General features: G+C 47.9%; 1 pseudogene; it reads right to left on the bottom strand.

Moving 5' to 3' along the window:
• Positions 1-5,550: 5,550 nt before the first annotated feature.
• LOC101586757 lies at positions 5,551-7,098 on the bottom strand (annotated as a pseudogene).
• Positions 7,099-13,086: the final 5,988 nt, after the last annotated feature.

Below are 13,086 nucleotides of genomic sequence, written 5' to 3'. Positions count from 1 at the left end.
AAAAAAAAATTAAGCATTGACTGCTCCTTTCCATAGACCAACAGAGATCCACAGTACAATTATCCAAACCATTGTGCTTACACACATAGGTATATCCCTTTCCCCTGGGCTGTGACTCTTGAAATTGCCAACGCTCAGTCCTTACGGGAACATAAGGACCTCGAGGTATGCCAGCGAACACTTGGTTTCCGGACATACTCTTCCCTCCCTGCCGCGTGGAGTGGTGGCAACCGTAGCCTTTCATAATAAACCCATTAGTTCTGCTGGGACGGTGAGTCCTTTCATTCCCCACAGGTCCCCCTGGCCTAGGGAGGCTCCAAATGACATAAAATTCAGTAGAACTCTTAGGATGCAAAGAAATCCCAGCCTCTCTGTCCCTTGACAGCAAAGCTCCAGTTGGCAGAACTGGCAAAAAAAGCCCACCATGTTCATGGAGCCAATATCTCCTACTATTGTCTCTGCAGACGCAGCTTCACGTATCAGCATACTTGATGTCTGCAGAGCTCGGAGTACACGGTAAGCCCAAAGGCTCTCCCAGACAGGTGCGCGCATCACTCCTCTCTCGCCTCTGGCTGTAGGAGGTGGGGATCGAGTGGGACTTGGTGGAACTTTCTGGGGTGATGGTCACACTGTGGGGGAGAGATCTGGGATACACAGAGTATGCATTTGCAAACCAAAGTAAATGAACCCTTGGGAGCTGAGTAAGTTGCTGCATATAAATTTTACCTGTGGAAAGGTAAATAAAAATAGTGCGCTTGCTAACTATAGGTGTGCCCGATTGTGCAGAGGAAATATAAGGGTGATGGCGATTTTCGTTGAAAGACATCTGAAATGAGGAGCTTTACTTCCATAATAAACCAAGTGGAGTCAGAGGCCGACAGTAGAATGTCGGTGGAGGGCTTACGGCGTTCATGGTGGAGTTGCTTCAAGTTCACCGTACATTTGAAAATGTTCATTAAAAATGTTGGGCGGAGAAAGAGTGAGAGAGCTGGGGCAGGGGTGGCATTGCTGAGCAGAGTCCAGAGTCCTGTGTCACCACAGTAACAAAGGGAGCAGGACACACAGGGATCTAGGGATCTGATGTGGAAGGGAGTCAGGATCTGGGGCAGTCATAACTGGGAGTTGTTTTTTTTTTGGCTTTGAAACAGGGTCTCGCTATGTAGTTCAGGCTGGCCTTGAACTCACTTTGTGGCCCAGACTGGTCTCGAACTCACAACACTCCTCCTGCCTTGGCCTCCCGAGTGCTGGGATTATAGGCATGCGTCACCACACTCACTTAGGGAAGAATTTTTAATCTTGCAAAGAACATTTTATAGCAACACGAGTTGGCCAAGTTACATCCACTTGGAGATGAAGTATTTTAATCTACTCGTCGGGGAGGCTGTGTAACAAATGAAACAGCAGTTTGGGCTTAGCCAAACCTAGTTTGAAGCCCACCTCTTGCCTGTGCCAGCAGGATGTCTTAGAAAGTTAGCAAACTTTTCTGTCTCAGTCCCTGTTTCCTCACAGGGCGCAGAGCCTCATTGTCCCTGCCTCATAGACAGGCCCAGTGTCCGCACAGTTTTATGCCTGGCCCAAGTAGGTTCTCAGCAAATGGTCATTTTTATTCCTCTACCTATGTCATTGCTTAATGACATTTGCCCGGCAACAATTGCTTTCATCTGAGGCATCATTCAGGACAGTGTACGCAGAGATCCGAGCCCTTAAGACACGTGGTCAAATACAAAATTTCGGACATGTAGCTATTCAAAGGCTCCATGTCCCCTGTTTCTCAGCTTCTTGGATTGTCAGTGGGAAGGACAACTTGCTCCGGCCCGCTGCGTCCTCCAGCGTGTCAGCGCCGCTGTACCATTCGCTGCATTTCTTTTTCTCTCCTGTCTTTGAGCGCGGCAGGCACAGCATGGGTAGCAGGTAGATGTTTCACGATTCCTTGGCAAGTGTCTGATCTTTCCCGGTCACAGAGCCTCAGCGCGGCCAGCGAGGGCTCAGGGAGCTACACAAATGATGGGGTTTTATTCATCATGGTCTCCCTTGCTGCTTCAAGCCCATCGGTCTGCACAACAAATGCTCACCGCTTCTGCTTCTGGGCGGTTTCTGATTTTGCAACCAGCAGGGGCCACCCTTTGCAGTGACAGAGAGAAACCCAGCTGAGGGGAAAGGGTAAACGTGAGTTCCTGGTCTCCTCCTGCTTGTTCTCAAGGGCTTCCAGACATACACAACTTACTTAGATCCCGACTCTGCGGGGAGCCTGCTCTAAAAATGCCTGCTGGGTAATTGAAGCGCTGGCTTTTTGAATCTTTCAGCTTCCTGTCTCTGAGAATTGTTACTGACAGCGGCTCTTGGAAGAATATATTGCTCTTGTAAGCATTTGTTGAGGTTGTCCAGAGCCTTCAGGAGCCATTTTGGTTTTATTTAAGGTTGCTGGCTTTGTGGGTCACCAGCAGATGGTGACATTGCTGCGACACCGTGCTTGGTGATGCCCAGGCAGAGCTTTTGGTGGTGGTGGGCAGGAGGACTGTGGGAGAATCTTTCTGCCTTGTTTTTTCTATTCTTTTTTGTTTCTAGCACCTAATAGTTTTCCCAGGCTGGGAGTGAGGCTAGCAGAGGGGTAAGCTCACAGACTTTCCAGGGGGACAGCGCTGAGTTCAAGCCCTGGTCCCCAACTGTGGTCAGTGAGATCTTTTGCAGTGAGCTACTTTGCTAGTTCTTTTTAATTTTGAGACAGGGTCTTGCTAAGTCACTAAGTTGTCCAGGCTGGATTCAAACTTGGCATCCTCCTGCCTCAGCCTCCCACAGTGCTGGGATTGTAGACAGCTAAGTTAGGGGAAAATGCTGTCACCAGTCAGACAGGGTTGGATGCTCAGGGAAGACAGTATGAAGGATGAAAACACATTGCCACTGCGGCCAGAAGCACATCTGGTGGAGGCCAGGCCTCAAGAGAAAGATGAAATGAGCAGGCCTCCCTTTCTCCCTGAGAGATAAAGAACGAATTAGTATCAGTCACTCCATGGGTGACCAAGACCTCTCGGTTTATTGTTTCCTAAAAAGGACCTTGTTTTTTCCATGTGTACTTGCTTCGTGGCCTCCTTCTTCTTTGCATCAATATTACCTAAGTGGCTAAATTAGTAATCTTGTTAGTTGATCATAGTTTCATCCCATATTGTACCCACCTCGTGATTTTGCTCTATAAAAGCTTTCTCTCTAAAATTGGGCCCCTGGAAGCTCATTTTTCAGGTTTTCTCCTCTCTCTCTCTCTCTCTCTCTCTCTCTCTCTCTCTCTCTCTCTCTCTCTCTCTCTGTATTTCCTACTCTTAACCTCCATTGCTTTTTAAAATTCATTCTTCAGATTATTCTTATTATTTATTTGTGTTTTTAAATGTATTCGGTGGTTACAGGGTCTCTCTATGCAGCTCACACTCATAGTGATCTTCCTGTTTTCAGCCACCCCAGCGCTGGGATTACAGGCATGCTTCACCACACTTGTGCTCTGGCTGGCTCAGCCTGCCCTGGTGGCCGGGCTGACATGACTTGTGGTGCTGGGATTGAACTGTGGTCCCTGTGCTTGCCTAATTCCACTGAGCTATCTTCTCAGCCCTCTTCAGTTTTAGAGAACACAAACTTGGCACATCTAACATCTAACAGGTTGAGAGTTATATTTATTTACCCTATATCAAACTTGCCACCCTCCTGCATCAGCCTCCCAGAGTGCTGGGATTGCAGGTGTGCACCACTAGGCCCGGCTCAATTCTGTACACCCTCTTGATAGCAGAATGATCAATTTTCATGCTTTGGCATGTGACTTATCAGGATTGCCCTCGTGTATAGGACATAGGAGGAAGTGACCGTGAGCTGGCCTTCAGTGACATCATGTGTTCCTCTCTCTTTCGCTTTCTCCATCTGTCACCAGAATGTGCTCTGGGCAGCTGCTGTCCCAGCAGGATGAAGTCGGAGCTGACCTGGCCTCCCCCTCCCACACAGCCTGGCAACAGTCCCAGCCGACCCATAGTGCTGTGAGTGCAAAGAAGCAGCGATGGCAGAAGGAGATACACTGTGGTGAAGGGCTGCAGTGTGCACAGCACCAGGCCCATGCAGAGACGGCTGCAGGCCCTGCGCCTGTGAGCTCTACCTGTGGGCAGACGCTTGAACGTCACGTATGTAATTCTTCTATGCCACTAAACGGTGCTCTTTCATTTTGTTACAACCAAACCCAGGGCGCCAGACAGTTCTGTTTGTCTGTCTCTCTGTCTCTCTCTCTCTTTCTGAACTATAAAAATACAGACCTTTGGCTTGGGTCTTCGCTCACTGGCAGAGCACTTGCATTGCATGTGTGAGCACTGCAAAAGAACAAAGCAAAACACCCAACAATAACAGCAGCAGCAGCACGGGCACCCTTGGCTCATGCGCTTGGCCCCGGCAGCCACTGGCCCTTCCCCTGCTGCACGAGCGCCCTTCTGTGCTGACCCACGTGCGCTTCTTCTTCTTCTTCTTCTTCTTCTTCTTCTTCTTCTTCTTCTTCTTCTTCTTCTTCTTCTTCTTGAACTTATTATTTATTTATTTTTTTTTACATTTATTTATTGTGTGTGTGTGTGGCCAGCTCAGCCCACCAGGGGGCGGGGCTGGCTGGCATGTGGTGCTGGGGGATTGAACCTCGGTCCCTGTGCTTTGCTAAGCTTGTTCTAAGTAGGTACTTTAGCCACTGAGCCATCTCTCCAGCCCGAACTTATTATTTATTTAGCATTTAGTATAACAGTATTTCCAGTAGGGAAGGACTGCTGGATTCAGGTATAAAACAAGAGGTATAAACAAAAAGCATTCACAAGATGGTTAATATTAAAGAATGAACAATATTAAAGGTATTCTAATGTCAATGAACTTTCATGGACAAAAAGGTCGTTTTATTTTAAACAAATTAACTTGCTTTTCATCTTCTATTTTTAAGTTACATCAACATAAGGCAAATAGAGCTAGCCTTCCAGAACACTTCTTGTCTTCAAGTGTAAACTTTTGTGGTAATCCTCTATCTTGGTGATACTAAAATATAAATCATGAAAAACAAGGAAAACTATTTCAAGCACATTTGTTATGTTGAATACAGCAAAAGCTGTTTATAATAACCAGTTTCATTTCAAAGTAAGTTGCACTGACATGTAAGTTTGAAAAAGTGTATCAATCCAGCAACATGCCAACTTAACTCATTATTTGAAGACCCTACTATTTAAGCACTAGGCATTAATTTTCCTGACCAAAGATTAACCTGACAACTTCTAGTAAGGTAGTAACATATGAAATTACTTTTCCACTTTTGTTTTAAAAATATATCCCTAAGGTTGTAAAGAAAAATCGTGGCTTCATCCACATGTATTATTTAGCCGCAATTCTTCATTCATCATCTATGGTTGGCTTGCTTGTCACTCCTCTTCTTATCTGACCCCAACCAATTAAATGCCAGTGTTTCTTTTTCTTTCTTTGTGGCACCAGGGATTGAACTCGAGCCCTTCCACTTGTCAGGGAAGCGCTTATTCCGCTGAGCTATTTCCCCGGCCCACGCCAGTGTTTCTCAACTCCTCAGCTAAGGGCAATTTTTTCTCCTACTTCTGTGCACACAGGGTTAGTAAGAACTATTTTACCCAAATCAGCTCTCACTGCACTAACTCTTCCTCCTGTAGACAGAGAGCCTCTGTTTGCCGTGAGCACTTCTGTTTTGGAGTGTTTTTGTACCTTTGCTGCTTCCTTGTCTCCTTCCATGCGCACTCCCAGAAGCCGTCTAAGGCGGAATAGGAAGTTTCCAGTTCTGTAAATATCTCAGGCAGTGCTCCAGCTGCACCAAGGACCTGTCCCGCCATTCTGTCAGCTCGGCACAATGTTGGGTCAGTTTTTGTTCCAACTCCAATAAGACCACCTGGAGGAACATACTGAAGACCATTGTGTTCTGCGCAAAGTGATCCAATTTTGGAGAAGATCGGTTTGCACATGAGTTTTCCCTCACCATCTTTGGAAACAATACCTGGTCTGACTTCTATCTCCTGGCCCACCTTTAATACTCCTTTTAAAATACTTCCACCAGCTACACCCCCTTTCAGGTCATCAACTTCACAGCCAGGTTTGTTAACATCAAAAGACCTAATTACAATAAGTCGAGGCTCTGAGGTAAAGTCTCTCGTAGGTACTGGAATTTTGTTTACTATATACTCACAGACAACTTCAATATTGTATTTCAGCGGAGCAGCAGTAGGAATAATAGGAGCTCCTTCAGCTACTGTACCTTGTACAAATGCAAGGATCTGTTCATATTGTTCTTTTGCCCGACTTTCTTTTAGTAAATCAACTTTATTTTTCAGAATTAAAATATGTTTTAGCTTCATAATTTCAATGGCAGCCAGGTGTTCAGAAATTTGAGGCTGAGAACAGGATTCATTACCTGCTATTCATAGAAGAGTTGCATGCATCACTGCTGCGCCATTCAGCATTGTAGCCGTTAAAATATCATGGCCGGGGCAGTGGACAAAAGAAACATGTCTGACTAGTCTGAAGTTCCCCTTAGTTCCTGGGTTATCTGTAGGAAACTCATCAGGGGTACCACTTCTACAAGATCTATACCATTCTGGCCGAGGACAAGTTGAGCCATCGAGTTTATAAATCTTAGCATTAGCATATCCTAGCTTGATGGTGATATTTCTTTCCAGTTCATTTTTGAACCCGACAGCGTGAACACCAGAAACAGCTTTTACAGCTGTTGATTTCCCATGAGCAACATGACCAGTTGTACCTATATTAATCGTGGCTTGCCTGCTGATAATTTCCTGTGAAAGTGGAGTCAACTTCATAACATGTAAAGTGGTGAGAGGGCTGGTGAGATGGCCCAGTGGTCTAAAGCACCTACTTAGAACAAGCTCAGCAAAGCACAGGGACCGCGGTTCAATCCCCCAGCACCACATGCCAGCCAGCCCCGCCCCCTTCTGGGCTGAGCTGAACACACACACACACACACACACACACACACACACACACACACAAATTTAATTAAACAAACAAACTGGTGAGATCTTGAGTAGAGAGATGCTGGTGTCCCCAGGTCATGTCTGCTTCTCCTCCTGCCATCTTGCCGGAAAAGCCCATGCGCACTTCTGAGGGTACCATCGTGGACACATCACTGATCATCCCTAAGCCTCAGCAAGAGGGAGGCATTTTTCTTGCAGGGTAAACTTACATCAGGGGTGCTCTGATGTGTTTGCAAGGGGCCTGAGTGTAGATACTACAGTGTCCTAGCAGAGGGAGGGGACGAGGCAGTGATTCCTTCCCAGTCTGCCACTACACAGGGGGCTCCTGAGGACAGTGGCTCTTGGACCCCAGGCTGTGGGTGAGCAGGCCCCGGTAGCCACTCCTGCCTGTGTTGCTGCCTCAGGACAGATGGGAATAGAGGAGGTGTGCCCACAGGGCTGTGGCTGAGCCCACTGTAGTGTAGTACCTACGGCTGGGCTGCCCTCAAGGGAGGGAGGCTGCTCTGCTTTGAATGTTCGATGCCTCCCAGACTCGTGTGGACATTGAATCATTGCTGTAATAGTATAAGAAGTGGGGATGGTTAAGAGCTCATTGGGCAGACAGGGCTCCACCATGATAAACAGATTGATGGTATCCTTACGGGCATTGGTCATTATAAAAAGGCAAGCAGCCCCCCCCCCCCGACCCTTCCCGCATCAGCAGCTGGCAGGCCTTGGATCTGGATGTCCCAGCCCCCTGGAACCATAAGCCAGCGAGTCACTATCTGTGATCAATTACCCAGCTTCAGATACTCCATCCAGCAGCAAAAACAGACGAAAGCAGACACTTTCCCCAGAAAGGTGGCAAAGGATTGGTTCCCTCACAGAGCTTGAAGGGAAACAAAAGCATCCCTCCCTGAAGGTGTCCTCAGTCCCAAAGATGCCCCAAGTCTGAATGTCACCTCAGGAAACATGGGATGGGGGATGGACCTGCTCGGGAGCTGGTACTTCCTGGGCAGATGCCCCACATCAAGGCGGGAGAGCTGGGAGGCCCCTGTTGCTCCTGGGCTGGGCTGTGTGGGGATGGACCCTCCCTCCGCCTCCTCTCCCGAGCTTTGAATTAGACAGGAAGCTGTAGTTGAAAATGGGAAGGATTTCTAATAACTGAAAATGATCAGAAAAGAACAGTGAGATCTGCCTGAGATGTCAGTTGGTGGTGGAAAGTGAAATTTGACAGTGTGGCTGAAGGCATTGATTAGAGAAAATGCGGCATAAAACCACTTTATGTCTGTTCCCCCGCATCTGAGACTGCTGAGCACATACACCATCAAGCGCTCAGTTACCCACCACTGGTCTCCCTGCTCCCCTGCTGGGGGTGGGGAGTGCTACAGCTGGGTTCCAAGCACCTTTTCTTTTTTTTTTTTTTTTTGGCAGAACTGGGGATAACTCAGGCCCTTGTGCTTGCCAGGGAAGCACTTCTTCCACTGAGCCATTTCCCCGGCCCCTTTTTTGTCTTTTTGAAACAGGGTCTCACTATGTACTTTAGGCTGGCCTTGAGCTCACTTTGTAGCCCAGGCTGGCCTTGAGCTCAAAGGGATCCTCCTGCCTTAGCCTCCCAAGTGCTGAGATTACAGGTGTGTGCCACCACATCCGACTTCAAAGCACCCACCACCCCCCCCGGAAGGAAAGAAAGTGCAAGGAGACCACAGGCCCCATATACGCTGTTTTGTGCTTTTCTTTCCTGGGGCGCCTATGAGTGAGGGGTGCCTGCAGCTGCCTGGCTTCAGGTTCACAAGGTTTCAGTCGTGATCTACATGTTGCGAAACTAAAAACACAGCTCAAAGGAGGCGCGCAAAGGAACCCGGAAGAGTCAGTCTTCCAGAGTGTGGACAAATCCGGAGGGACAAGGTCTCATTCTGGCACCCGGTCTGGTTGGCCCTTTTGTGCGGGCGTATGCAAGAGCATCTTGGGGGCACTGTGTGGAGCAAAGCCCTCCTTTCTGGCCAGGGGCCTGACAGAGAGCCAGGGCTGGGGTCCATAGTCCTCTTCAAGGGCATCCCCAGCCACTGATGACCACCTGATGACCTCCTAAAGGCCCCATACTCTCATGAGACCACCTGGGGCCACGCCTCTGTGTCATGGCACTGGGGGGCATTTAAGGTCTAGACACAGCAATGTCAGACATCCCCCCCACTTCTGGGTCCTGCTGCTGCTCCTTACCTTGAAATGCACCATGGGAGACTGGTTAGAACCATTTCTGGCTGTTGCCTGACATCCCAACACATTGTTTCCCCTTTTCTGTGACACACACTCTGTGTGTGTGTGTGTGTGTGTGTGTGTGCACCCATTCTGTTTGTAGCATATTGTGTTAGGGTTATTTTTCTACCTGTAAGTTCCTTAAGGGCAAGGATCAGGTCCCATTACCCCTGCAAGCCCGGAGGTGGGCTCAGTCACCGATGCTCACCCCAGGGAACAAGAGCTCCTTGATTTCCATCTCCAAACCTTTCAGGTTTGTCAAAGTCCCAAGTCCTAGACTCGAAGGCAGGACACCCAACCTTTGACTTTCCCTGGACCGAACTGTCTTGGAATGCATATCAAATAGATAATACAATTAATGTATACAAGAAATAAGCCCCAGCTCTCCTGTTTTTCAGTACTGAGGTTTGAACCTAGGGCCTTCGCTCTGAGATATATCTCCAGTTCCTCTCCCCCTTTTAAAGATTTTGAGGCAGGATATCACTAAATTGCTAGATTGCTCACATTGGGCTTAAATCTGTGATCCTAGCTGGGGAGCTCAGTGGTCTAAGTGCCTGCTTGGCAAGCACAAGGACCCAAGTTTGGTCCCTGGTACCTCATGCTGTGCCAGCCCCAGAACTGGGCGTGGTGGCACACGTCTGTCAGCACTGAGGACACTAAGACAGGAGGGTCACTATGAGTCTGAGCTGTGTAGTAAGACCCTGTACCGAATAAATAAATAACAAGTCCTTCAAATTTGTGACACTCTTGCCTCAGCCTCCCAGAGTTCTGGGAGTATAGGCATCTACCAACAAGCTTGGCTCCTTTTAGAAATATACTTTAACTTAGTAAATCTTTTGTTTTGCTTTTTTGAGACAGGATCTCCCTCTGTAGCCTACGCTGGCCTTGAACTAGCCTGGTTCAGCTTCCTGAGTGTTGGGATTACAGGTGTACACCACCACACCTGGCTAGATTATTTACAAAAGAAGACAACAAGCCCAAATCTAATCACTAAGAAAACATACATGTACTCCCTTAATAATAGTAACAAATGCCCATCTTTCAGGGCACACACGTGTGTAGGTCAGGTGAAACGTGACTCTCAGTAACTACTGCTTTCACTCGCCAAGGTGACGCTCCTGCGGATCGTGGGACACACGGGGAGGTTTCGCTGGGCTGAGTGTGTGGCAAGTGCAAGAGGGGAGTGAGACAGCACAGTGTCCTCCCGGGCGAAACAGGCCTCTGAAAACCACACAATCACGTTAAAAGTTTCCCTCGCTTACTTTTTTTTGGTCGCTGGCTCAGCCCACCCTGGGGGCGGGGCTAAAAGTTTCCCTCTCGCGCGAGATCGTATGACCAGCTGTTGAGGGTACAGCGGCCGCAGGCTGCAGCCTGGCCACACCTGCCCTAGGGAGCCACGTTCCTTCCAGCCTTTCAGGCACGGTTAGGAAGAGACAGACCCATTGTCCAGGTCAAGGTCAAGAGAAATCAGGAAAATACCCCAGGACTCAGATTTTTTTCTCCCATTTTCTTGTGCAAAGAGCACTTTTTAAAAAAATCATCTTGCAGAAGAATATCCTGGGCAGGTGAGATGGCTCAGTGGTCTAAAGCACCTACTTAGAACAAGCTTAGCAAAGCACAGGGACCGCGGTTCAATCCCCCAGCACCACATGCCAGCCAGCCCCGCCCCCTGGCGGGCTGAGCTGGCCACACACACACACACACACACACACACACACAAAAAAAAAAAAAAAAAAAAAAAAAAAAAAAGACTATCCTGATCTTGAAATCTAGACGAATCTGAAGACTGATCTGAGGGCCTCGTCCTCTCCACAGACAGGTGGGGCCCTTGGAAAGCCAGCCGGCTTCCCGCTGTGAATGGTGCTTGGCTTTCCTGGCTGAGTTCTGCAGTAGCCTCTTCGGGTCTTTTCTGTCTCCGTCTGCCTCATCTGTTCTCCACACTGGCAAAGAGAAGTGGCTACTTTCAGCCATGGGGTTAGGAGGGGTAGGAGGAATGGATTTCAGAACTGTTTAATGTGTAGCCTGAAACATTTGTGTTACCCTCCTTACAAATTCATTTTTATGCATGTGTGTATGTGTTTCTCCTGTTGGATACATTCATAGAATATGTTTTTCATAAGGAGGTGAACTCGCTATTTAATAAAATTAAACATCTATTGTTAATGCCTACTGTTAACAACGTCCATAACTTCAACAAGTTAGTGGAAAATGAGACTTTTTTATACAAAGTTAAATTTATACAAGACCAGGCAGGGCTACCTGGGGCACTCATGCTGTCAGGGGGATAAGCTTATTTTTTTTATCTGTATCATAACATTCACATCATTTTCAGGACATGAAGACATGTCTGTCTTGGAAACAAGAATCTTTTTGAATATTAAGGATGTTTACTGTGAGTTAACATGGAAAAGTACAAAAAAAAATTTCAAAGGGAGACATTTAGAAGGCAGAGTGGAGAGAATTTGGTAACTCCTAGGACTTGGGTAGCAACAGGAAGGAGATAGGGGCAGAGAGGATTCAGAGTCAAGGGCCAAGAGTCTGTGGAAAAATTTTTGTTCATTTAACCCTTTATTCCTCTGATAGCTGTTACATAAATACAATCCCCATTTCCCAAGACTCCCCAGATCTGCCTGTGAAGAGCAGGGTAATCATAGCACAGTGCATCAGGAGACCCCATAGGATTGCGCCCAGGGCGGGCCTGGCATGGAGAGCCCAGGAAGGGAGCCTGGCAGGCAGGGATAGCTCAGCTGGGTGCTAAGAAGGGAAGTGGAGCCAAGTGTCGTGGGCACAGTCCTGAAATCCCACAGTCTGGAGACTGAGGCAGGAGGACTGCAAACTGGAGTACAGCCTGGGCAATTTAGCCGCTTGTCTGAAAATGAAAAGAAAGGAGTGGGCATGTTGCTCAGGGCAAAGGCCCTGGGTTTGATCGTGAAGGCAAGGGGAAGACAGGAGGTGGCCCAGGTAGAGGGGGCTACTAGGTAGGGGAGGGTTGATAGGGTAAGAGGTGAAGCCAAGCAGCATGTGAGAAGTGACACATGGCCTGGAGAGCTCCTAGCCTTGTAACCTAGGAGGACTGATGGGCTCCAGCTGGAGAGAATTGCGATCAGACATGGTTCTCTTTATTTACCTATTTATTTTTAAATTTGTATTTATTTATTTGATACAGGGTCTTGCTGTGCAGCTCAGACTCATAGTGATCCTCCTGTCTCAGCCTCCCCAGTGCTGGGATCATAGGCGTGCAAGCTGGCACAGTATGTGGTACCGGGGACTGAACCTAGGTCCTTGTGCTTGTCAGGAGGTGCTTAGATGGCTGAGCTATCTCCCCAGCCCAGACATAGTTCTTGTAGAGAAAGCAGATTCTTCCTGAGATTCTTCAGTGCTCCAGCCACCCATCTGGTCCCATTGAAAAACTGACTCAAGGATGGGTCAGGGTCTCAGCCAGTCAGGGTCCTGCAAACCTAAGCTAACAACTGGAGCGGGTACCCAGACCTGAGCCAATCGGGGCAGGCCATTCCCTGTAGCCCTGATTGGATCAGCAGCAAGCACATGACCCAAGATGGCTCCTGAAGCCAGAGGCCTGAATTTGGGTTTTCAGTCTTTGGCCTCTTTCTGTTTTTGGTTCCTCTCCTGGCTCTTGTTTTAGCTCTGTCTATGCTGCCAGTGTTGAGATGTATAATCTTGCTTTCTGTGGCTATCCTGAGGGAATAGTACTGCCAGATAAAATACAGGGAGCCCCATTAAATCTGAATTTCAGATAAGTGATGTGGGGGAGAATATTTGGGACATACTTATACAGTACTTTTTCATGGATACTCAAAATTCAGAATAACTGCATGTCTTTTATTCATTCATT

The sequence above is a fragment of the Octodon degus genome, unplaced genomic scaffold (assembly GCF_000260255.1).
Source record: "Octodon degus isolate 3935 unplaced genomic scaffold, OctDeg1.0 scaffold00033, whole genome shotgun sequence".
Taxonomy (NCBI): Eukaryota; Metazoa; Chordata; class Mammalia; order Rodentia; family Octodontidae; genus Octodon; species Octodon degus.
Note: the sequence above shows the minus strand (reverse complement) of the source record. Positions and strands in the feature narration are given on the sequence as shown.